This window comes from Bubalus bubalis, chromosome 16, assembly GCF_019923935.1.
Source record: "Bubalus bubalis isolate 160015118507 breed Murrah chromosome 16, NDDB_SH_1, whole genome shotgun sequence".
Classification (NCBI taxonomy): Eukaryota; Metazoa; Chordata; class Mammalia; order Artiodactyla; family Bovidae; genus Bubalus; species Bubalus bubalis.
The window spans coordinates 20,258,124-20,282,748 of NC_059172.1; the positions used below are offsets into that span (position 1 = coordinate 20,258,124).

General features: G+C 39.9%; 1 long non-coding RNA gene across 1 annotated transcript; it reads left to right on the forward strand.

The window, feature by feature from the left end:
- Nucleotides 1-946: 946 nt before the first annotated feature.
- On the forward strand, nucleotides 947-4,251 carry LOC123329593. The gene is made up of 3 exons (XR_006545147.2): nucleotides 947-1,135; nucleotides 2,195-2,269; nucleotides 3,991-4,251. It is a non-coding gene; the product is annotated as an uncharacterized LOC123329593 (long non-coding RNA).
- Nucleotides 4,252-24,625: the final 20,374 nt, after the last annotated feature.

The window sequence follows — 24,625 nt, forward strand, 5'->3', positions numbered from 1 at the left end:
AGGACACTCAATACACCTGTGAGCCCCTGGGAGATCTCAGATACCTATTCAGAACTACCAATGAGTGTCATTCTAATGAACACCCCCAAAACCTGGTTTCTGGGGATAAGATTTCTCAGGATAACTCTAAGGAGCCAACACAGCTTGACAGAGACTGTACTCCAAAACAGACAGGAGATAGATCTTCTGATCCCTGAACAAGGAGGGACTTAAACCATCCTGGCCATGTGAAGTTAAAATTGACCAATGTCCCTACTAGTCTTTGTTATGCTATATTGATGATGCTTATGATTATTCTATGTACTGTCAATTGTCTAACCTGCTTTGTCTCTGCCCAGGTCAACCAGCTACAACATGCAGTGCCAGTTCAACAAAGATATAAAACTACAGCTGACCACGGAAAATATCACATACCCTTGGACACCGCTATAAGGACTCTGAGGATTGAGACTAGCAAGAGGGGGAGGCCCAATACCCCTCGCCGTCCCAGTTCAGCAGGAAGTAGCCAGAAAGACCTTGATGCCCCTATTCCCAAAGAATTGGGCCTCCCATCTCTTGAGGGGGGAATGTTAGGTAGGTAGAATAGGGTAAAGGAGTCCAAAATGGCAGTGACTAAAAGACAAGGAAGGTCAAAGGAAGGTCCGAGGACCAGAGTGAAAACTTCAGGCAGAACAAACAGCACTCCTGGCTAAGCCCAATTTGCATAGGGCAGGCCCAGGTGGAGGAAAAAAAACATAAAAGGAGGAGCCAAAGCGCTTTCTCACGGACTCTCTCTCCGACGAGCATGTGCGCGCATGCGCGCGCATGCTCTCTCTCTCTCTCTCTCTCTCTCTCTCTCTTTCTCTCTCTCTCTTTCTCCCTCCCCACGCACTCTTCCACTCTCTTCTCTTCAAGTCTTGGATTCTCCTGCTATCTTCTAAATAAAATGGAGCTGTAACACTGATTTGCCTAAGAGCTGTAACACGGTTTGTCCAAGACCCGAGAGCTGTGATGCACCGAGGGCTTTAATGTCCGTTGCTCCAAATCTTTGTTGTGACAAGACAAAGAACCAAGGAACATACACTCGCGTGACACAATGTCAGACTCAAAGAATTGAGGATTTGAACTTTTTCCAGAAGATTGCAAATTCAGTAAGGTATATTGAGATGAGATAAGCCCCATGGTGCTGTTGAATTATCAACAACCCGTTTTCTGGAGGAAAGTGTGTGATTGCATGTGTGTATGTTATATACATACATATATATTTTTTATTGCTATTTTTAAGGCTATGAAAGGCTAGAACATAACCTATAATAAGATATAATACTTATTTTAAATTCTACATAACAATGGATTGTCACAAAACGCTCTGGATTTTTACCTAAATCTTACAGCCATAGCCAACCACTGGTTGCTGCTGCTGCGTACAGTTTCAACATGAATGTTGGTAAATATTTTCCTTCACATGAACTGGTAGGATGAAAACAAAACAAAAAATATGGGTGTCAGGACTTCTCTTATTAATCATGTCGATAACATGATTAACATCTTTACTGAATGAGATAATGGTTTTAAAACACTGGAAGAATATTTCTTCAGTTTATTTTTGTGCTAGTCACAGTGTAATTGTTACAGACATCATACACTTTGAAATTTAAACGGTGTTACTAACATTTGTTCCCTCACTACCTTAAGTCTAGATAATTGACAAAACAATAAATCAAACCCTGATTTATAGTGTTTGCTGATTTCCATGGTGTATATACTCCTACCATGGCCAATTATAATCTAAGGAGATGTTACTGAGTGCAGAGTTGGAAAAGGATGCACCATAAAACATCAAAATTATAAATTATTTCTACCATTACAGATACAATAGATGGAAATAACCTCAAGAAAAGAGATAACATTAAAATATGTAAATAATTTGAAAATAAAGTGTTTTGAGTATTTATTACTTCTGTTTTAAATATAATTTATTTAATGGTAAGTTTAAATAATTTAATTTTTAAAAATAATTTTTAATAGTGATTGTTTATAGGTTTGCAAATTTCCTGTAAATTTTACAGTCAGCTCTAAAAGTCAAATTATTCTAAATAATTTGAAAATAAAGTGTTTTGAGTATTTATTACTTCTGTTTTAAATATAATTTATTTAATGGTAAGTTTAAATAATTTAATTTTTAAAAATAATTTTTAATAGTGATTGTTTATAGGTTTGCAAATTTCCTGTAAATTTTACAGTCAGCTCTAAAAGTGGGTACAAGTTGGTTTCTCCAACAGACCACTGGGTAAGTCAAATCAGTAACAACACGTTTACTATTGGCTTTTAGTCATTAGGATCACATGTACATTTCCTATTTATAGTGTCTATGATGACTACTGATGCTTTCCTTACAAAGTGTTTCTAGCTCTCCACTTCAGAGCAGAGAAATATGGTAAAGATTATACTTTCTTGCCTTTTTGGAATTCGGGGTGGCCAAGTAACTTCTTCAGCAAAGCAAATGTGAGCAGAAATAACGTGTCACGTTGGTGTGACAGCTTTAAGAACTAGGACACAATTTGCCCCTTTCTCTCACTCTGCCACCAGCAACACTCCATTTAGGGACTTCTCCATCAGCCCGTGTCCAAGAGTGAGGAGGGCCTGCAGCAGACCCCCCAGTCAACACAAAGTGAACATGATGTATGAGTGAAAAATCAAATTCTTGTTTTAAGTCACTAAGATTTTTGGAATTGTTTCCTACTGACCAATAACGTCTGACTGATACAGTGCCTAATACGGTGAGAGAATCTGGCATATCAGAGAATCAGACAGCTTATTTTATCCGGAATATATGACTTATTTTAGACTTGTTATTTTAAGCTGAAGGATATGATAATTATTAACAGAATTACTCTTTGCAAGAGAAACTGATTTACTACATTAAAGCATTTTATTTATTGCATTTGTAAGAAGTGCTTAAGTGCTTAAAAAGATTTTGCAAATAAGGTTGTAAGTCTTACCTATAAATTATTTGAAGTATTTGGGGGGATATTATGCAAATTCTGCTTAAAGTATTTATTACATGAGTAAATTTGAGGTGCTTCCCCAGTGGCTCAGATGGTAAAGAATCTGCCTGCATTGGGGAGGTTCGATCTCTGGGTCAGGAAGATTCCTGGAGAAGGGCATGGCGACCCACTCCAGTATTTCTCACCTGGAGAATTCCATGGATAGTGGAGCCTGGTGGGCTACAGTCCTTGGGGTGGCAAAGAGTTGGACACAACTAAGTGACTGCTGCTGCTGCTGCTGCTGGGTCGCGTCAGTCGTGTCCGACTCTGCAACCCCATGGACTGTAGCCCACCAGGCTCCCCCGTCCCTGGGATTCTCCAGGCAAGAACACTGGAGTGGGTTGCCATTTCCTTCTCCAATGCATGAAAGTGAAAAATGAAAGTGAAGTCGCTCAGTCATGTCCGACTCTGTGCGACCCCATGGACTGTAGCCTACCAGGCTCCTCCGTCCATGGGATTCTCCAGGAAAGAATACTGGAGTGAGGTGCCATTGTCTTCCCCCAACTAAGTGACTAACACACGGTAAATTTGAAACTAGTTATTTGGGAGAATTAAACCTGCTAAACTTTAAGTAATTGAGTGTCAAAAAATATTACTAGATTTGTAACTAAAATAACACTTATAAGGTAAAGTTAAAAAAAAATCTAAGATAATTGGTTTTGATGTATAATTTTAATAAATTGAATATTAATTTAAAGCCCAAATAACTGCAAATTGTCCTTTTCAAGCAAAATTACCCTCCTTGATCATTTTTAAAAGCTCACACAGTGTGAGTTAATGACCATTCTTCACACTTCAGGGTTTAGTAGAAAGAATATTCAACTGAAATTTGAAACCAGAATTCTATTTCTGGCCTAGCCAGCAAGTAATTAGTGCCTTCAGGAAGCTTCTATTTATCTATCTACCTGTTTATTTTTTTACTTCAAGACACATCTCTTTTTTCCATTTAATCTTTTTCTTCCAGCAACGTCCTGCACTATGTAAGTTGGAAGTGTCCAGCATAATGATGTGTATGACACAGCTGGTAAGCCCTGCTGGTGCAGCATCCCAACACCTCTGTGCCATCCAGAGAGCCATGGTCATGCCCTCTCCAACAAGATCTGGATCTCAGCCTTGGTGGCCATGGGGGTTCTTCCTTCAGTGCTCTAATTCAATCCTAGGGGTGAGGGCTATTAGATATTATAAAATAGACATGCTGTTATACATTAAATCTACTGTTTCCATATTCTTTAGAGCCAATCCTCATGACTCCAAACTCCTGTTATAGTTAATAATTCTTTATATTAGGCTTTCCCTACTAATTACTATATGGTTTATCTCCCTTGATTATACCCAGACTGCTTTACCTTGGTACAAATCATAACTTATACCCTGCTAGCTTACCTCTCAGCCAACTCAAAAAGGATGAACACATGCACTGCATTTTAATCCCTGTTTGATTTCTGAATTGTGCTGGGTTTTACTTCCTCCATACTACCCACTTCCCCCAGCAAATCCTTTTTGATGTAACCTATACTCCAGTATCACAAGCTCTGATGTTGATCTATAGACAGACTGTTCTGCCACATCCTTGCAGACCCCAATTCCTCTCTGCCTAGAATCTTTCCTTCCTGTAATGTCCTTGAGGGCTTCCCTGGTGGCTCAGTGGTAAAGAATCCGTCTGCTAATGCAAGAGATGTGGGTTCAATCACTGGGTTGGGAAGATCCCCTGGAGAAGGAAATGGCAAGCCACTCCTATATTCTTACCTGGAGAATCCCATGGACAGAGGAGCCTGGCAAGCTACGATCCATGGGGTCGCAGAGTCAGGTACAACTTAGCAACTAAACAACAACAATGTTATTGAAGCAATTCTGCTTATTCTTTAAGGCCCAGTTCTAGCATTACCTTTTTGAAGCTTCTGCAGCAGAGTTATTCAAGTATCTCTATTATAGCACTTGGCACATAGTATTTTATTTTCTACAATATTGATTTTCTTCAATATACTGCAAACTTGAAAACAGAGGCTGAATCCTGTTAATCTTTACACCCCCAGCTCCTAGGACAGTGTCCAGCACACAGTAGGACATCAAGGCATCTTTGTTGAATGAATCAATACACCTACATATGATGCAAGAGATGGAAAATTTCAAAGCACTATAATTTATGATAATTAGCTATGATACATCTCAGCAATTTCTTTTTGGTCAAATTATGAAAGTTCAGTTCAGTTCAGTCGCTCAGTCATGTCCGACTCTTTGTGACCCCATGAATCACAGCACGCCAGGCCTCCCTGTCCATCACCAACTCCCAGAGTTCACCCAGACTCACGTCCATCGAGTCAGTGATGCCATCCAGCCATCTCATCCTCTGTCGTCCCCTTTTCCTCCTGCCCCCAATCCCTCCCAGCATCAGAGTCTTTTCCAATGAGTCAACTCTTCGCATGAGGTGGCCAAAGTACTGGAGTTTCAGCTTTAGCATCATTCCTTCCAAAGAAATCCCAGGGCTGATCTCCTTCAGAATGGACGGGTTGGATCTCCTTGCAGTCCAAGGGACTCTCAAGAGTCTTTTCCGACACCACAGTTCAAAAGCATCAATTCTTCGGCGCTCAGCCTTCCTCACAGTCCAACTCTCACATCCATACATGACCACTGGAAAAACCATAGCCTTGACTAGACAGACCTTTGTTGGCAAAGTGATGTCTCTGCTTTTGAATATGCTATCTAGGTTGGTCATAACTTTCCTTCCAAGGAGTAAGCGTCTTTTAATTTCATGGCTGCAGTCATCATCTGCAGTGATTTTGGAGCCCCCAAAAATAAAGTCTGACACTGTTTCCCCATCTATTTCCCATGAAGTGGTGGGACCGGATGCCATGATCTTCGTTTTCTGAATGTTGAACTTTAAGCCAACTTTTTCACTCTCCTCTTTCACTTTCATCAAGAGGCTTTTTAGTTCCTCTTCACTTTCTCCCATAAGGGTGGTGTCATCTGCATAAAAGTTATGAAAGTTATGACTACCCAAAAAATCAATTCTGCTTTAGCAATTATCAGGACCTCCAGAGTCTGACTTATTCTCATTAACTGAAAACCACAGCTTTCATCCCCAGACCAATAGCCAAGATGCTCTTCCTAATCCCAAGGCCTCATCTCAGTTCCTCACCGAGGAAGACTATGTCAAGGACCAGGTGTCTGTAGCTAGACAGACGGGACATCTTGGTAAGTTAACTGAGTTAACTTGGTGAGTTAAATGGATTTCTAAATTACACTTTCCTCATCCATACCTATATCATAGATGAGGATTAAATGAGACACGATAAGTAAAACTTGGGTCTACCCAGGTGGCTCAGTGGTAGAGTTTGTCTGTCAATGTAGGAGCCACAGGAGACCTGGGTTTGATTCCAGGGTAGGGAAGATCCCCTGGAGAAGGAAATGGCAACCCACTCCAGTATTCTTGCCTGGAGAACCCCATGGACAGAGGAGCCTGGTGGGATACAGTCCATGGGGTCACTAAAAAGTCAGACACGACTCAGTGACTAAAGAACAACAACGAGACTTGGAGATCTGGACACTGGTCTGCCCATTCTCTGCTAATGAATCTGCCCATTTTATAATTTGAGGCATCCTCAGTTCATATCCTTGGAGCCCAACTCATGCAATATCTCAAATTCATCTGTGTCCTTGGGTAATTGTCCAAGTCACTACTGTGATCAAAATCCACAACCTTGGCAAACTATTCGGGACCCTTCAAGATTCTCTTCGGTCTCCTTCCCAGCTCTTGTCCTGTTCCATGCTCATCTCCTTTACCCCACAGCTGACCACAAATCTAGCACATATACTGACTGTACAAAAGTAACAAAAGCAGAAGAAAGTGAGCTTGTTGGGAAATTTCTAATCAGAAATAAACGATCCTGGGGTTTCATGTAATTTATGTGCAAGTGTGTGTGCTGCTAACCAATACTGGCTTTTCTGTTTTTGTTGCCTGGAGAAGAGGAAACATTGGCTAGAGCATCTCTGCTTCAGAGGCTTTGGACCAGCCTCTTTGGCTTCTTCCACTGGTAGCTAACATTGTTAGAGGGAGCTTTTACTCTTCAACATGGTCCTGAAAGAGTTCATGTCATAGCATTGTCATTTGCTTCCTGTGCAAGCATGGCATGTTTCTTAATTCCTCCAGTCTTCAGTTTTTCAATGTATAAAGTAGTTATGATAATAAGAATAATTGTTACTAAAAAATTGAATGATACACATAAATTAATCAGCACAGTACCTGTACAGAACAAGCACCCAACTGAATGAGAGCTAGTCCTAATTTTGCTGTTGTTGTGTGTGTATGTGTGTGTTTTTACAGGGCCCAAATGGTTTGGAAACAATAAAAGAATACAAGCTACACAACTATGGAGAATAGTATGGAGGTTCCTTAAAAAAAACTAAAAATAGAGTTATCATACAATCCTTCAGCCTGATTCCTGGGCATATATATATATCTGGAGAAAACTCTAATTTGAAAAACACCCCAATGTTCATAGCAGTATTATGTACAAGAGCCAGCACATGGAAGCAACCCAAATATCCTTTGACAGATGAATGAATGAAGAAAATATGGTACATATATACAATGGAGTACACATACACACACACACACACACACACACACACACGGAATATTACTCAGCCATAACAAAGAATGAAATAATCCCATTTGCAACAATATTCATGGAGCTAGAGATTATCATATTCAATGAAGTAAGCCAGATAGGGGAAGATAAATATCATTTGACATCACTTATAAGTGGAATCTAAAAACATGATACAAATGAACTTATTTACAAAAGAGAAATAGACTCACATACATAGAAAACAAATGTATGGTTAACAAAGAGATTAGTAGGGAGGGAGAGAGATAAATGAGAAGTTTAGCGTTAACATATATTACAGTACTATATATAAAATAAATCAACAAGGGCCTAATGTATAGCACAGGGGATTATATTCCATATCTTGTAATAACCTCTGATGGAGGTCTGAAAAAGAATTTATTTATATGCATGTATATATAACTGAATCCCTTTACTGTACTCTTGAAACTGTCACAACATTATAAATTATACATCAATAAAAAAAAAAGAATGGTTAAAAAAAAAGCTGCTACCATTGAAGGGATGCCTATACAGACCTGCTGGGGGGAGAAAAAAAAAGCCTTTTTAGAGGACTCTGGCAAAGGTGAATTTTGAACAATTAGGTGACCTCTCCAGGGATTTTTAGGTACACTCAGAAGCTCTAGACTCATAAGCTTGGGTATTTTTTTCTAGATATTGCTGCATGTAAAAAATTATGTTAAAATATACATAACATTTCGATTCCTGGGTCGGGAAGAACTCCCAGAGAAGGAATAGGGTACCCACTCCAGTATTTTTGGGCTTCTCTGATGGCTCAGACAGTAAAGAATCCGCCTGCAATGTGGGAGACCTGGGTTCAATCCCTGGGTTAGGAAAGTCCTCTGGAGGAGGGCTTGGCAACCCACTCCAGTATTCTTGCCTGGAGAAGCCCCATGGACAGAGGAGCCCAGGGGCTACAGTCCATAGGGTCACAAAGAGTCGGACACAACTGAATGACTAAGCACAGCACAGCACAACATACAACTTGCCATTTAACCATTTTAATCTTATGCATGTTTTAGGGATATCCACAAACCTTATAAAATGATCAGTGATTAGTTAGGACTCTTTAGTTTCAAGTCATAGAAAATTCATTTAAGCAATAAATGGAGTTTATTGGTTTATTTAACTGAAAGTACAGTGGTATCCGATATTGGGGATATTTTGATCCAGTAGCTCAAATGACTTTAAGGACTTGTTTTTCTTCACGTTTTCCCTCTGCCCTCTGCTGGGCTGACTCTATCCTCCATAAAGTGCCTTCCTGGAAGCTCTGGGCACCCCCGAACTCAGTTAAGAAAATGACTACCAAGTGGGCCGGGCCTCTAGCTTTTATAATCTCTCTTTTTTTCTTTTCCTGGCAATGTCGTGTGGCTTATTAGATCTTTGTTCCCCGACCAGGGATTGAACCCAGGGCCACGGCAGTGAAAACTGAATTCTAACCACTGGATCTCCAGGGAATTCCTTAAAACCACTCTTCAGGGGAATAGAGTTCCCAATGAATAGAAGGAACCCACCCCTCCTCACACCCCCCATATCATGGTATCTCTTTGCACCTAGTCTAAGATTGCATTGTGTGCCTATTTTGGAAAGATGATGGTGATCAAAGGGCAGAGGGTGGCTTAAACCAATTACAGTCCATCCCAGAATTGAAGCCGGGGTCAACCCCATGCAAACCACACAGCTGATAATGGCCGAGGGGTGCTTTCCTCAGAATAAAACCTGAGGGCTCTTACCAGCAGAGGAAATGGCCACTGCAAACACTCTGTTCTGGTCTCCCAAGACTTCCCACCCACCTTCCCAAACAGGATGATTTCATGTGTTTTGTCCTCTTTTATCCATATTGCAGCAGACTCTTCTCCCTTGCTGGTATTCTGGCCTCATTCTCCACTGCTATTCATTTAACAACAGAATGATGAGACATGGATAGTCCTGACCTGACGAGTTTCAAGTTCTCAACTACTCCAGGATGAAAGGGTCCCTCAATGCATTCAAAATATAGCTGCAATTGTCAACCCATCCCCACAAAAATTGAGTCACCACGTGCCCTGAAACTCATCTTTGAAAATCTCATTGCCTAACAGAGAAGAAAACTTTATTTTTTATTTTTAGAAGAAAACTTTAGAATCTAAAATCAACTTTCAACTCCAGACACACACATAATCAACAGATATGGCCTTAATCTGTTGCACCCTAGCTTAGCACCCTGAAAACACAAAGCATTTGAATTCTTATGGAGAATGTGTATGCCATTATGTGAATTGAGTTGTTCTTCTGCTAATCTTTTCAAATCCACACATTTCTTCAGAACAAGGGACTTTTGTTTTTGGCCACTCTGACACACTTTTCTCCCGCTCTCTCTGTGAGTTGCAGTGCTTGTTTCTTAAAAAGCTTTCCTTTCCAAAGAAGACCAAAAGGTGTGACAATTAGGGATTTGCAAGAATCCAATTATACTTCAATACTGATTTCTAAAATTGCTTTTGAAGTTAAAACAAATGCACATAACCAATATTGATAAATATCATTTTAGAGAGATGTTTTGCTTAGTTTTTTAAAGGCGAGTGCTCCTCTCTGCTACTCTCCCTCAGTGACCCACACCTGAGATGGAAGGCTTGCCATGTACACCTGTTGATGATACCTGAGACATAACCGCTCACCGATGACTGTATTTTAGTTGCAGGAAAAGCATTCAAAAGGAAGTAAACAGCATCTCAGTCCTGACTGAACAAAATCTAAACAAATGACAATATGATTACTTAAATCTTGAAGCTTAAGGATCTTGGACCATATATACTTTAGACATGTATGGCATCTCATGAGTTAATATTTTGTTGCTTTATAGGATGACCACTTTCTACTCAAGTCTAGCAAATCTGATTTCAGTGTTGTGACCCATTAAAGCAGAAGAATCTAAATAGAATCTACAATCTAGATAGAATCTATAATCAACTTTTGACTCCAGACACGTGAAGTCTAATGGATATGGCCTTAATCGTGTTGCCCACTAGCTTAGCACCCTGAAAACACAAAGCATGTTGATTATATGCTTTGTGTTTTGATTATATGCTCTAAAACTTATTTGGAGTCCATATAATCATACATGACTTCCCAGCTGGCACAGTGGTAAAGAATCTGTCTGCCAATGCAGGAGGCTCAAGAGATGAGGGTTCAATCCCTGGGTCAGGAAGATCCCCTGGAGGAGGAAATGGCAACCCACTCCAGTACTCTTGCTTGGAAAACCCCATGGACAGAGGAACCTTGTGGGCTACAGTCCATGGGGTCGTGAAAGAGTTGGACATGACTGAGCACGTGCATATAACATACATATTATGTATTGTGTATATTTATATTCTGCTATATTCATATATTCTTACTGTTTTCTTTTTATCAATATAATAACTGAGTTAAAATTTTATTTCAGCGCATATTTCCTACTGAAGTTGACAAATGAAAAAATATATAAAGTTTCTTTTGCTTTGTAAAATGCAAACTTTTAAAAATACAGACTTATTGAAGTATAAATGACATACAGTAAGCTACACATACTGGGGAGGGAAATGGCAACCCACTCCAGTATTCTGTCCTGGGAAATCCTTGCCGATGGGAGCCTCGTTGACTACAGTCCATGGGGTTGCAAAAGAGTCTGACATGACTGAGTGACTAAACGACAAAGCTGCATATATTTAAAATGTAGAATTTCCTGAGTGTGACATATATATACACTCACGAAGCCATCACCAATAATCAAGATAGTGAATACATCCATCGCCACCGGAAGTTTCCTCAAGCACTTTCTGTAATCCCTTCTGCAAACCGCCCTCCCAAGCAACCATTGATCTGCCTCTGTTGTGATGGACAGAAAGTTTAATACAATGGAATCGGTCAGTACATAATCTTTTGTGCTTGGCTTCCTTCACTCAATAATTATTTAGAGATTCATCCATGTTGTTTTATATATCAATAGTTTCCTGCATTTTATTGCTGAGTAGTAAGGAATATAGAGTTTTAATATCTGACCTTAAAATTCATAAAGTAGAAGCTCATTAATTCTGTTTAATTGGTTACTTGATATGATAACAGAGGACATTTTTGTCAAGGTAGTATCCCTGAAATTCATTAAGTATGAGGCCTTATAACTCCTTTGCAACTCTTGGGGTACCTGTGACTTTAATTAGGTTGTCTTCATACTACAAACTGTATGCATTAGGAGGTTTGACATTGATTTAAATGGTAGAATCACAAACTTTCATGACTAGAGGGAGCTTTGGAGATTATACCAACTACCTCTTCATTTTAGAGACGAGGAAATGGATGCCCAGAGTGGTTAAGGGGTCTGAGGTCACACTGAAGAGGTTTCTTTCAACATTATTTGGGGTGGTGGTGACGAGGCATTATAGTGGAGGATACAGTCTGTTCTCTTTGCTGTCTTGGCTTTCTCTCATCACCCCCAGCTGCAGACCCATGAAACTCTGCCTCAGCTTCCATCTGGCCCCCAGCCAAAGGTCCACTCTCTCTGGTGTCCCACCAGCTTTGGGGACAGGGAGAATGGCTTTGCTCCAGCATGGCAGTTTTATTGCAGCCCCTCGATGCTTGAGAGCTGCTCAGAAAGCCTTAACCTCAGGACTGCCTCTGTCTGACCCAGCTGAGCTACCAAACTAGTGGATGCGATATGACTGCTTTCCTGATTGCTTTAGAACAGCTATCAAGGTGTCTCTAGAGACCTAAATGGGCAGCGGGGCAAAAGCCTCTTGCTGAAGCCCAGAGAGGGAAAATTGGACCCCATGTTTAAACACAGTTTGCTTCTTTTTCTTTCTCCTCCCTTCTATAACACCTCTGGGGCCAAGAAAAGAGCAGGCTTTCCCTTCTTCTTCTTCCTTGGAACTCAACAAGACTAGAGCTTGAAAAATAAAGATGGAGGTAAAGGTAAATATGCAATTCTCTCATAATAGTATGACTTGCAAAGCTAGAGTAATATAGAAAAATCCCATTTTTGAGTGCCAGAACCTGGATTTCCTCTTTATATTCCTCTGTAACACTTTCAATCTCTCTAGGCAGAAGGATGCCCCAGGAAGACTAAGGTGAATATCATGTATTCTGACAAACTAAATATAAAAGCACCTTAATAATTTTCAAACTATCAATAATACCTCCATTCCACTTGCCACCAAAAATGTCCTAATACCCACTCACTCAGACTTACAATGAAATTACACCTGCCCAAGATCCAGAGACCCTCTCCCTTCCACAATCCATCTGCTCTTTATTACAATGGTGATAATACTAAAGCTTAAGAAAATGCACTATCTGCTAGGCAGATTATCTCATTTAATTCTCACAGCAATCCTATGTTTCAGTACTATTTTTTAAAATGTTATTGAAGTATAGTTGATTTTCAATGTTGCGTTCATTTCTGCTGGACAGCAAATGACTCATATTCTTTTTCATATTCTTTTTCATTATGGTTATCACAGGATATTGAATTCAGTTCCCTGTGGTATACAGTAGGAAAGTGAAAGTGAAAGTCACTCAGTCTTGGCCGACTCTTTGCAACCCCATGGGCTATACAATCCATGGAATTTTCCAGGCCAGAATACTGGAGCGGGTAGCCGTTCCCTTCTCCAGGGGATCTTCCCAACCCAAGGATCGAACCCAGGTCTCCCACACTGCAGGCGGATTTTTTACCAGCTGAGCCACCAGGGAAGTCCATACAGTAGGACCTTGTTGTTTATCCATTCTATATATAATAGTTTGCATCTGCTAATCCCAAATTCCCAGTCCTTCCCTCTCCCAGGCCCCACCCCCTTGGCAACCACAAGTCTGCTCTTTCTGTGAGTCTGTTTCTGGTTTGTAGATAGGTTCATATAGTCATATTTTAGATTCCACGTATAAGCAATATCATATGGTATTTGTCTTTCCCTTTCTGACTTACTTTGCTTAGTATGATAATCTTTAACCGTGACAGATTTTATCTTTTTAAGTTCCAAAATCACTGTGGATGGTGACTATAGCCATGAAATTAAAAGACGCTTGCTCTTTGGAAGTAAAGCTATGATAAACCTAGACAGTGTATTAAAAAGCAGAGACATCACTTTGCTGACAAAGGTCCATGTAGTCAAAGCTATGGTTTTTCCAGTAGTCATGTATGGATGTGAGAGTTGGACCATAGGGCTGAGCACTGAAGAATAGATGCTTCTGAATTGTGGTGTTGGAGAAGACTCTTGAGAGTCCCTTGGATGCAAGGAGATCAAACCAGTCAATCCTAAAGGAAATCAACCCTGAATATTCAGTAGAAGGATGATACTGAAACTGAAGCTCCAATACTTTGGCCACCTCATGCAAAGAGCCAACTCACTGGAAAAGACCTTGATGCTGGGAAAAACTGAGGGCAGGAGAAGAAGGGGCCAACAGAGAATGAGATGGTTGGATGGCATCACCAACTCAATGGACATGAGTTTGAGCAAACTCTGGGAGATAGGGAAGGACAGGGAAGCCTACTGTGCTACAGTCCATGGGGTCACAGAGTTGGACATGACTTAGTGAATGAACAACAACAATGATAATCTCTAGGTTCATCCATGTTGCTGCAAATGGTATTATTTCATTCTTTTCAATGGCCGAACTATATATATATATATATATATATATATATATATATATATATAAAATCTTCTTTATCCATTCATCTGTCAATGGACATTTAGGTTTTTTTCCGTGTCTCGGCTATTGCGAATAGTGATATGAACATAGGGGTGCATTATCTCTTTGAATTATAATTTTATCTGTGTATATGCCCCAAAGCGGGATTACTGGATCATATGGCAACTCTATTTTTAGTTTTTTTGTGGGAACTCCATACAGTTTTCTCTAGTGGCTGCACCAATTTGCATTCCTATCAACACCATGAGAGGACTCTCTTTTCTCCACACCCTCTCCAGCATTTATTAGTTGTAGACTTTTTAATGATGTTCATTCCAACCAATGTGAGGTGGTACCTCATTGTAGTTTTGATTTGCATCTCTCTATCAGCAATACTGAGCATCTTTTATGTGTTGCTTCCCTCATAGCTCAGTTGGTAAAGAATCCACCTGCAATGCAGGAGACCCTGGTTCGATTCCTGGGTAGGGAAGATCCCCTGGAGAAGAGAAAGGCTACCTTCTCCAGTATTCTGGCCTGAAGAATTCCATGGACTCTAAAGTCCATGGGATTGCAAAGAGTCAGACACGAGTGAGCGACTTTCACTCACTTCACTTAGTACTATAATTCAGCCATTGTACTGATAAGGAAGCTGAAGATTAGAAAGATGACTGCTCAAGGTCATATATCTGGTAAGTCATAGAGTCATGAGCCTGAAGCCTTAGCTATTAGCCGCTTTCTAGTTTTCACCTACTAGTCTCCACGGCTTCCTTCCTGATCACCATATACACAATGGTTACATTCCTAGGCTGAACTGGTCAACTTAGCCCAACTGGAAGAGGGGCAGTTCTCAGGACCTTTCTTACCAATCGATGTGTAGAATGAAATTTGAGTGGACCTGTTTATGGCAAAACTACAGGTGGCTAATTTAACAGATTTTATTGCTTCTAGAAATCTTGGCACCAGTGATAAATTAATTACCTTAAGTGAAGATACCAGCCTAAAAAAAAAAGCCAAGGTATTTTGTAATTTAAGTTACAGATTAACAAGTCACTGTTCTGACCTTTATTTTCCCTTTGCCCTAATTTTCTTACATTTTATCCTGTTACATTTGATGATTCTTTTTTTAAAGCTTCTGCAAATCTCCTTGGGAATGAGGTGGGAAGATCCAGCAAATCTAATTAAGGAGTTAGCAAATCATTGTATTTAAAAGGTTAAAATAATAAAAATAAAACTTTTAAGAAAATTAAATGTGTATTAATTTTTTTAAAACACTATCCTTGTAGAGAAGGGGGACAAAAAGAAACAAATATAGAAAAATACGGGAAACCTATTGAAAATGTGTTCATTTCCCCACTTTGTAGTTTTGCACATATTCTTTACCATTAACTTTGAACTTTTCAGACATCATTTCTCCATTTGTCTTTGTATCGCTAGGATCCGTCACCATCCATCCATTCAATAAGTAATTTTGGAACTTTAGAAAACATGACAATACAAAGAGCTTGTTCTCCACGAGCTGACAATGTAATGGGTACTGTCAAGTCTGTTGGGAGAGCTCAGTAAATGTTTGTGGAATAACTCTCACTTCAGCTCCACAAAAGAAGCTTGTATGCAAAATTCAGTTTATTTCTAGTTTTTAGAGAGATGCAGAGAGGCAATATGTCTTATTCATTGTGACTCATTGGAAAGAGAGAGAGCCAAATATTCACATCCAAGTATTAATATCTGGACCCCAGTGTCCTTGCTTTTTCTGAAGGCCACATTAATATAAACCCACAGGAAGCAGGTGGACATAGGTTTTTTTCCCAGCTGCTTAGCATTTCTGTGAGTAGCCACTGAGGTTTCAAGGGAGGACACTGGAAAAGCACACCTTTCTACTCAGAGGCCTGTGTGCCCCTGGACATGTGATGTCACCCATGCCAAGCCAATCACTGCATAACCATGCCTCCCAACTTGGCACCTTTAAACAACCACGATTAGCTATTTCTCATGATTCTGTGGGTTGACTGGGCATTTTTCTGCCCCATGGTATTGGCTGGGTTTAATCATGCAACTGGTTTAGCTGGCAGCTGGGCTGAGCTGGAAGGTCTGGGCCATGGTGATTGATGACGTTCAGCTCTGGGGCCTTGATTTTCCTTCACAGGGCTCCTTCCACATGACATCTCAACCTGCAGGGTTGCCCCGTGTGGTCTTTCTCCAGTATTATAGCCCAGGATTCTTTATGGCATGAGAATGAAAACAAAGGCTGCTGGTATTTTAAAAGCTTGAACTCTGACGTTCCTGAAGGCCATTTTCATCACCTTGTATTGGTCTGAGAATAACCATCTCAGGTTCAGTGGGAAAGAAAACAGACTCCATGTCTTAATGGAGGACTGGTGCGCTTACATAGGAAAGGGAAGAGTTGTTGGGGGGAGCATATTCAGGGAACCTGCCACAGAGCCCTCCCCAGGACAATTATGATATCTAGTCTCCTTCAGGAAAGCACAGATGCCACGAATCATGGAAACCTAGAGCTGCTGGGACCATCTTTGCCACCATGTAGAAAAAGCCTGCTTTTTCATAGAATGAAAAAAAAAAAAAGCACATATATGCATACACCCGAAACTAACACAACATTGTTAGTTTCATTTTACTGTGAAGCTGAAACTAACACAACATTGTAAATCAACTATACTCCAATAAAATTGAAAAAGAAAAGAAAACGCCCATTTGAGGACAAAGTCAGCCTACACGAAAGCAGAGCAAGAGGTGGAAAAAAAAATGTAGTGAAACTCAGTTCTCCACTGAGGTGGAACAGAGGTCATAGAGCTAAGTGGTTAAACAGCTCAGGATGTGGAGTCATACCACCCTGAGTTCTAATCTGGCTCCACTACCTACTAGCCATGTAACTCTGGGAAAGTTAATATCTCCAAGCATCACATTCATCATCTATAAAATGTGCATAATAATAGTCCCTGTCTTCATAGGGTTGCTGTGATAGTTAACAGTGATGATGTTTGTGATGAGTTTAGCAAAGTGCTGGGCTCAGCACAAGTCCTCGGGGATGCGTGCTATGTGCACTGAGATGCACCTGGAACCTCTCCCCCACAGAGATGCTCCCTGCTCTGCTGGGACCTTGAAGGTCACAAGTGAGGTTCCAGTCTTCACTTGGATTGGAAACCCTTTAACATGTAGCAAAAGATCGTCTATGTCAGAAGTCTCCCAAACAACGTATTCTTACTTCCTCTTTAAACATATGAAGCTAACAAATGCCTGACTTTAATTTGGGGAAAAGAAAAGAACTGTTGGTAAGTTTTGTGTCCTTCTTAGGAAATGTAAGTCCTATGCCAGACAACTTGGAGAAATGAAGAACCTCACTACCATCACCACACCAAGAGAGGGGCATCAGTGGAACTTGTCACATTTGGTGCATTCCCATAAAGCTGAATTCAAATCATAGGCAGTTGCTTCTTAGAGGTTGGACAGATCTGGGTTTCAGTTCACCTTGACAAGCTAAAGGTCACTAGTATGACACAGAATACTTTCATCTGTTCTGTACAGTATATTCACATCTTTTATACATCCTGTCAGTTCAAAAAGTGACTGCTTGTCTCCTCTGTTCTTTATTGGAAATGTAGTCTAATTTTGCATCGGATGGATTAATCTGTGGATCTCAGAAGTTACCTTTGCATCTCTCTCCTTTTTGATAAAATATACATAACATAAATTTGTCATTAGTGATATTCAGTACACTCATAATGTTGTACAACCGTCATATCTAGTCCCAGAATACACTTTCTCTTAATTCTCTCTCTCTTTTAACCAAATATTAGAATGAACTTCCTTGGTTACCTCTGTTTACAGGATTTAGCTGAAGCGGGTACTAGAGCAATTACTTGTTGTTCAGTTGCTAAGTTGTGTCCGACTCTTTGCAACCCCACAAACTGTAGCCTACCAGACTCCTCTGTCCATGGGATTTTCTAGACAAGAGTACTGGAGTGGATTGCCAATTTCCTTCTTCAGGGGATCTTCCTAACCCAGGGATCAAATCCAGATCTCCCACATTGCAGGTAGACCCTTTCGCATCTGAGCCACCAGGGAAGATCAATTACTAGAAGCCATGAATCCTGATCAGCCTGGTTTGAGGAGGTTGAGGAATCTGCTGTGACTGTCAGCAGAGGACATAGGCCTTCCTACCTGGAAACCTTGTGTGCTATTTGCAAAGGGACTCCTCGTGGAAAGAATCAACTGCCTTTTGTTAATTGGGTAATTAGTATTCTCCCTCCTGGCACATCTCTGGAATAAGACAAAAGTCTACACTGTTGTTTTTAGATGTCTGACAGTATTCATAAAACAATATCATTATTTACAAAAAATGGTCACCCTCATGAACTGTTTTATGTGCCAGGCACCATGCTGCTAATTGATTCCTTGACATCTCTGTGGAGGAGGCCCCTTCACTAGCTCCACTTTGCAGATGAGAAAATGAAGCCTCAGAGAAGTTAAAAAACTTTTCCAAGAGCACACATCTAGTAAGTTGTAAGCCAAGATTCAAACTTCAGTCTCATTGACCCTAAAACCTAGGCATTTAGCTCACAGTGAATGCAACCGTTTCACTCCACAATACAAGGTCAAACACAAGCAACACGTGAGAAATGCAGCCTGCGTCTCAAGAGCAAGAAGCATCATCAAAGAAGCAGCCTGAACAAGGAAAACCAACTTGATGAAACTGCAAGGTACCACATCTAACAGAAGTCATAACGACTTTACCTCCGTCTACTTCGTTCTTCTCAAAGAGCTGACTTATGAAGCCACGTGGAAACCTCTGTGGACCTCAGTCCTCACCTGAAGAATTTGTTCATGCCATTTCCCTTTCAGCTGGGGTAGATCCCTGGGCCCTGGTTTTCATCCCCCTAGTACACTTTCCCTCCTTTAGGTTGCCTTTCTTATCTCCGGTTTCTGGCTCTCCACACTTCTGACTCTATGCTTTTTGACATGTCACTTAAACTAGGGCCAGCAGTCCCTCTTGGATCTGATCTTAACATTGACCTTGTAGGAACTGCATGTAAGAGAGGCTCAGCTTGGCTCCACACCTCTGCCCTGGGCTCTGGTGCCCAGAAGAGGAGACATGCACCGTCAGGACAGTGGAAGAGCACATTCATTCACACTCGTGTAGAGCTTTGTTGTTTACAGAACTTTGTGAAAATATCCTGTAATGTTTATAAAGGAAGACAGAGCTGGTATTAATTTTTCTATTTTTTTGAAAATGTCACAAACATTTCAAGTGTACCAAAGAAATACACTGAATAACAGGAACATCCATAAACACTGTCTAGACTTGACACATTTTTCCTTAAAGAAATAAAATGGTGCAGATATGATTGAATCCTCTTCCACTCCATTTCCCTCCCTCCTTCCCCAGAGAACCCACTGTCTTGAAATTGATTTGAATCATCCCAACCAGGTTTTAAAATTATGCTGCTGCTGCTGCTAAGTCGCTTCAGTCGTGTTCGACTCTGTGCGACCCCATAGACGGCAGCCCACCAGACTTCCCCGTCCCTGGGATTCTCCAGGCAAGAACACTGGAGTGGGTTGCCATTTCCTTCTCCAAGGCGTGAAAGTGAAAAGTGAAAGTGAAGTCGTGTCTGACTCTAGCGACCCCATGGACTGCAGCCCACCAGGCTCCTCCGTCCATGGGATTTTCCAGGCAAGAGTACTGGAGTGGGTTGCCACTGCCTTCTCCGTTTAAAATTATAGGTATCTATTATTATCTGTGTGAATCCACAATAGATATTATTTTGTGTTCTTAAAACTGCTATATAATATCATACTATATGTATTGTTCAGCCACTTGCTTTTTCAAAATTTTGTTCTTAAGATTTATTTTTGTTGAAACATACATTTTTTTTTTGAAACATACATTTATGTTGATTCATTTCACCTAATAGTCTTCCTGGCTTTCTATATGCATATAGATAGCATATTTTATTTATCTAACCTCCTACTAATAGAAATTTATATAAATTTTTGTTTTGTACAATTTTAAAAGACACTGAAATGACCCATGTTGTACATCTGTTCTTATAGACATATGCTAGCCTTCTAGAGCGAATTCCTGGAAGTAGAATTGCTAGGTCATAGGGTAAGTACAGAGCTACAATTTTAGATTCTCCCAAGTGGTTGTACCAATTTACATTCCCATCATCTGAGTCTGAGAATTCATATGGCCCTTGGTCCTTGACAATTATTGGCATTATCAGATATTTTGATTTTTATTGGTCTGTTCACTGAAAACTCATTTCTCATTGCTTTATCATGAATAGATTTTGAATTAATGGCTCAATTTCTTTATTACAAAGTCCAGTGGAGTTTTTTTTCTTCTTGACTCAATATTAATGATTTTTAGTTGTTTTAAAAAACTGCTTATTTCATCTATATTTTAAATATCTTGGCATAGAGTTGATTATGATATTTTCTTATTATTTTAAAATTCACTGTAATTGTGTTCTTCTTTTCATTTCTGGTATAGCTTATGTCTCCTCCTTTTAATAGATCTCAGCAGAGGGTTGTCTTTATATTAATCTTTTTGAAACACAAGATTTTGGTGTTGTTGATATTTTGGTTCCTTATTTTCTATTCATTAATTTCCATGCCTCACTTTAGTCTCTCCCCTCTCCTTTTTTTGGTATACACTCTGTGGCTCTTTTCTAATTGCTTTCATTGCATAATAAGTTATCTTTTTTTTTTTCTAGTAATTTAAAGGATATAAATTTTCTTTCAAAAACTGCCTTAGCTATTTGATATATAGTTCTTTTGTTGTTATTTTTTCTTAAATATTTAATAATTTTATAAGATTTCTTAATTGATCAATGTATTTATTTAGAAAAGTATTTAAAATTTTCTAACTTTGTTAGAGTACAGTATGATGAGGGGATTGGTTATGTTTTTTCTAAAGTATTTTTAATTTCGTGGTGTGTTAGATAACGCAGTTTAAATTATATAAATTATTTTGTATTTATCGAGACTTCTCTGTGACCCAGTTGGGGTCACCTTTTGTAAATGTTCCATGTGTACTTGAAAAAATGTATAATATTGAATTATTGAGCACAGAATTCTATATGTCATTTGATTAAATTTGTTCAGATTTATTTTCTTTGAAAGTGAAGGTGTTTAGTCACTCAGTCGGGTCTGACTCTTTGCGACCCCATGGACTGTAGTGTGCCAGGCTCCTCTGACAATGGAGTTCTCCAGGCAAGAATACTGGAGTGGGTAGCCATTCCCTTCTCCAGGGGATCTTCCCAACCCAGGGATGAAACCTGGGTCTCTTGCATTGCAGGCAGATTCTTTACTGTCTGAGCCACCAGGGAAGCTCTCTTATTTTCTTTTGTCTACTTTTGTCTGCTTTATCTGTCTATTCTGAAAGCGGTATGTTAAAATTTCCCAACTATGACTGAGAATTGTCAATTTCTTTTTTGTAATTCCATCCATTTTTTCTATAAATATTTTAAGGACATGTTAGTAGGCACACACAAGCCCAGAGATGTTTATGACTGTCTGGGAATTACTCTTTTCATCATTCCATAATGACTCTCTCTTTCTAGTGATGCTTTTATTTTTTTCCCCTTAAGTCTATTTTGTGTGATAATAACATAGCTACATCAGATTTCTTTTACTTAGCTTTTATCTGAGGGTTAGGTAGTTTTGGTTTAGTTAGGTGATTTTCATCCTTTTAAAATGATATTGCTTGTAAACACCAGAATGTTTCCTTTAAAATCTGAGAATCTTTGCCTTCCAACAGGTAAATTAAATTCCTTTTCATTTATTTTTATTGATGCATATTGGGTTATTTCTACTATCTTATTTTGACTTTTCCTACCATGCTTTATGTCTTTTTGTGTGTGTTTGTTTCTTTTTAACTCAGTTCTACTTACTTGATAGAATTTTCTGGGTTCTCCCATTTTTCTACTTGTTTGAAAGTTATATTAATATATTCTGTTTTTATTCTTAAATTGATTACTCAGTAAAAGGTATAACTATTTTAACATAGTTTAAAGTTAGTCAATAGCTTTAGCTCCCTTCAATAAAAAATAAGGATCTTAAAACATTTTAATTGCAATCACCTATCTTCCAAGTGTTTGTTGTTTAGCATTATAGCTCTACCTTTTTTGTAAACTACTCTCTTTTTAATTATTATTATTTTTTCATAATCTATAGACAAGAAAACTGAGGTTCAGGAAGGTCAGGTTATTACCTACGGTCATACATTTAACAAGTGGCAAAATCTATCCAGAGCCCACCTTCATTTGGGACTGAAACATCTATAGACTTGAATTCTTTGGGGTGTGCTGGCCATTTCACTGTATGGCTAATGTTTATATGGCTAGTTTTAAGGCATGACAAGAGCTATTGGGTATCTCCAAATATCTCTCATGGAGTGAGTGTGAGTGTGAACGTCACTCAGTTGTGTTCGACTCTTTGCGACCCCATGTACTATACAGACCATGGAATTCTCCAGGCCAGAATACTGCAGTGGGTAGCCTTTCCCTTCTCCAGGGTTAGTAAACTAGATAAAATGGATGTTTTGCCCTTGGTTTGACCTTAAATTGAAAACAGACTCTTTATGCACCTTGTGTTTTCCATTGTGTTTACAGAATTTCATTGTTATTATAAAGGTGTGATAAATGACAGGTGATGTGCTGAGAGTAGATTAATGGTATAACAGAAGAGACCACTTCCTCCTTCCCCATGGAAGCTGGTTATCATACAAACAGAGCCATCCTCGAGACTCCTTATTTGAAATTTCAGTCTATATGTCCATCCATCCATCCTGTGATACGGGACAGTTTTATGGCTAAGGTTGGAATTGTAATTGCACAAATTTCCAGCCTTGTGCTTCAGTCTTCCAACCATGTTTCTTACTAATAAGGCTGAGATCCCAATGAAACATGTTTGTGGATAGCTCACCACCACCTATTGTTATTTTAAGGAAACGAACAAAGTCCATTGAAGGTGAAGAGTGTCACGGTGTCATCTCTGTTCATGAAAGACAGCCCAATTTTCAGTTGGGGAACAAAGAGTATATTCTAGGGTGAAAGGCTGGTGAAATAGCTCGGCTGAGTAAATGCTCCTGCAGCAATGATTATTGCCTCATCACTCAAAGGTGAAAGAACAGGAAAATAAAATGGCACAGATTGCGTCCCCCAGGTAACAGATGAGAGACAGGAGAAGAACATAGTTCAAAGCCTGGCAAGCACCCACGCTGTCCTCTGCAGATCCTGCAAGGGGACATTTGCACCAGTTTTGGATTGTGCAATTGTATTGAGCACTCACGTGCCATTTAAAAGACAAATTGTGACAAGATTTGGTAGTTTCGATGGATTCAGAAAGAAACATTTGAGAAACGCATCCCTTCTTGGCATGGAGAAGTGTGGAATTAGTATGAAATGTCCACCTGTGTCAGGCCCTGTGCTAAACACTTTCCATCCATTATTTTAAATTTTCCTTATTAGTCATTTGAGGAAGATTTTAATATCCTTTATTGACAGAATATATTGAAGGCCGGAGACTTGAAGTGACTTCTCTAAATTCACAGAACTAGTAAGTGAGATTTGAAACCAGGCCTGATGGCTATCACTCTGTATTGTTTTGAAGTGAGATGATGTCTGCAATTTAGCCATTTAAAAGGTAAAAATGTGATTGTAAGGTACTCATTCTGGATGGATTCCTTTCCTACTTCCCCGAGCCAATGAAGAAGAATTCTGCACAGACGTTTTTCTCTGTCTAAACTCAGCAGTCCTGCAAGCCACCCCTGCCTCTATAGTCATCACCCTTTAAAAATAGGCCTTGAAATCTCACCAAGTCTCAGCCTTGAACCTCTAGTCCTGACCCTCCAGGGCTGCACACTGATCTGAATGTCAGCTTCTCCCTCCTCGTCCCATCTACTCTGCTTCAGACCCCATAGCTTTCCTGCAGTTTCTTACCTCCCTTCCCTGCCTGCAACAGCCTGAATACCGGGCACAGCTTTCCTGGAGGCTGAGGACATGACTTCTGTCCTCTGAGGCTGCTCTGGCTCAGCTCCATTCCTGGGACAACCTGCCTCCCACCCATCTCATGCCTATTCAGTGCAGTCTCCTCCCCTCCGTTAAGTTTCCAACATTCACGAGTGGAAATGCCCTGAGCAGCTCTTTGTACCAGGTAGTAATCCAAACGTGGAGGAGTACAGATGTGCCCAAGGAGATGGTGGGGTCGGCACAGAGACAAACATATAAACAGGGTTCTGAAGCAATGCAACGAGTGCTGTGAGGCAGGCCTGCGATCTGGGCGTTGGATATCCGCGTTGGATAACGGATGAGGTTGTCT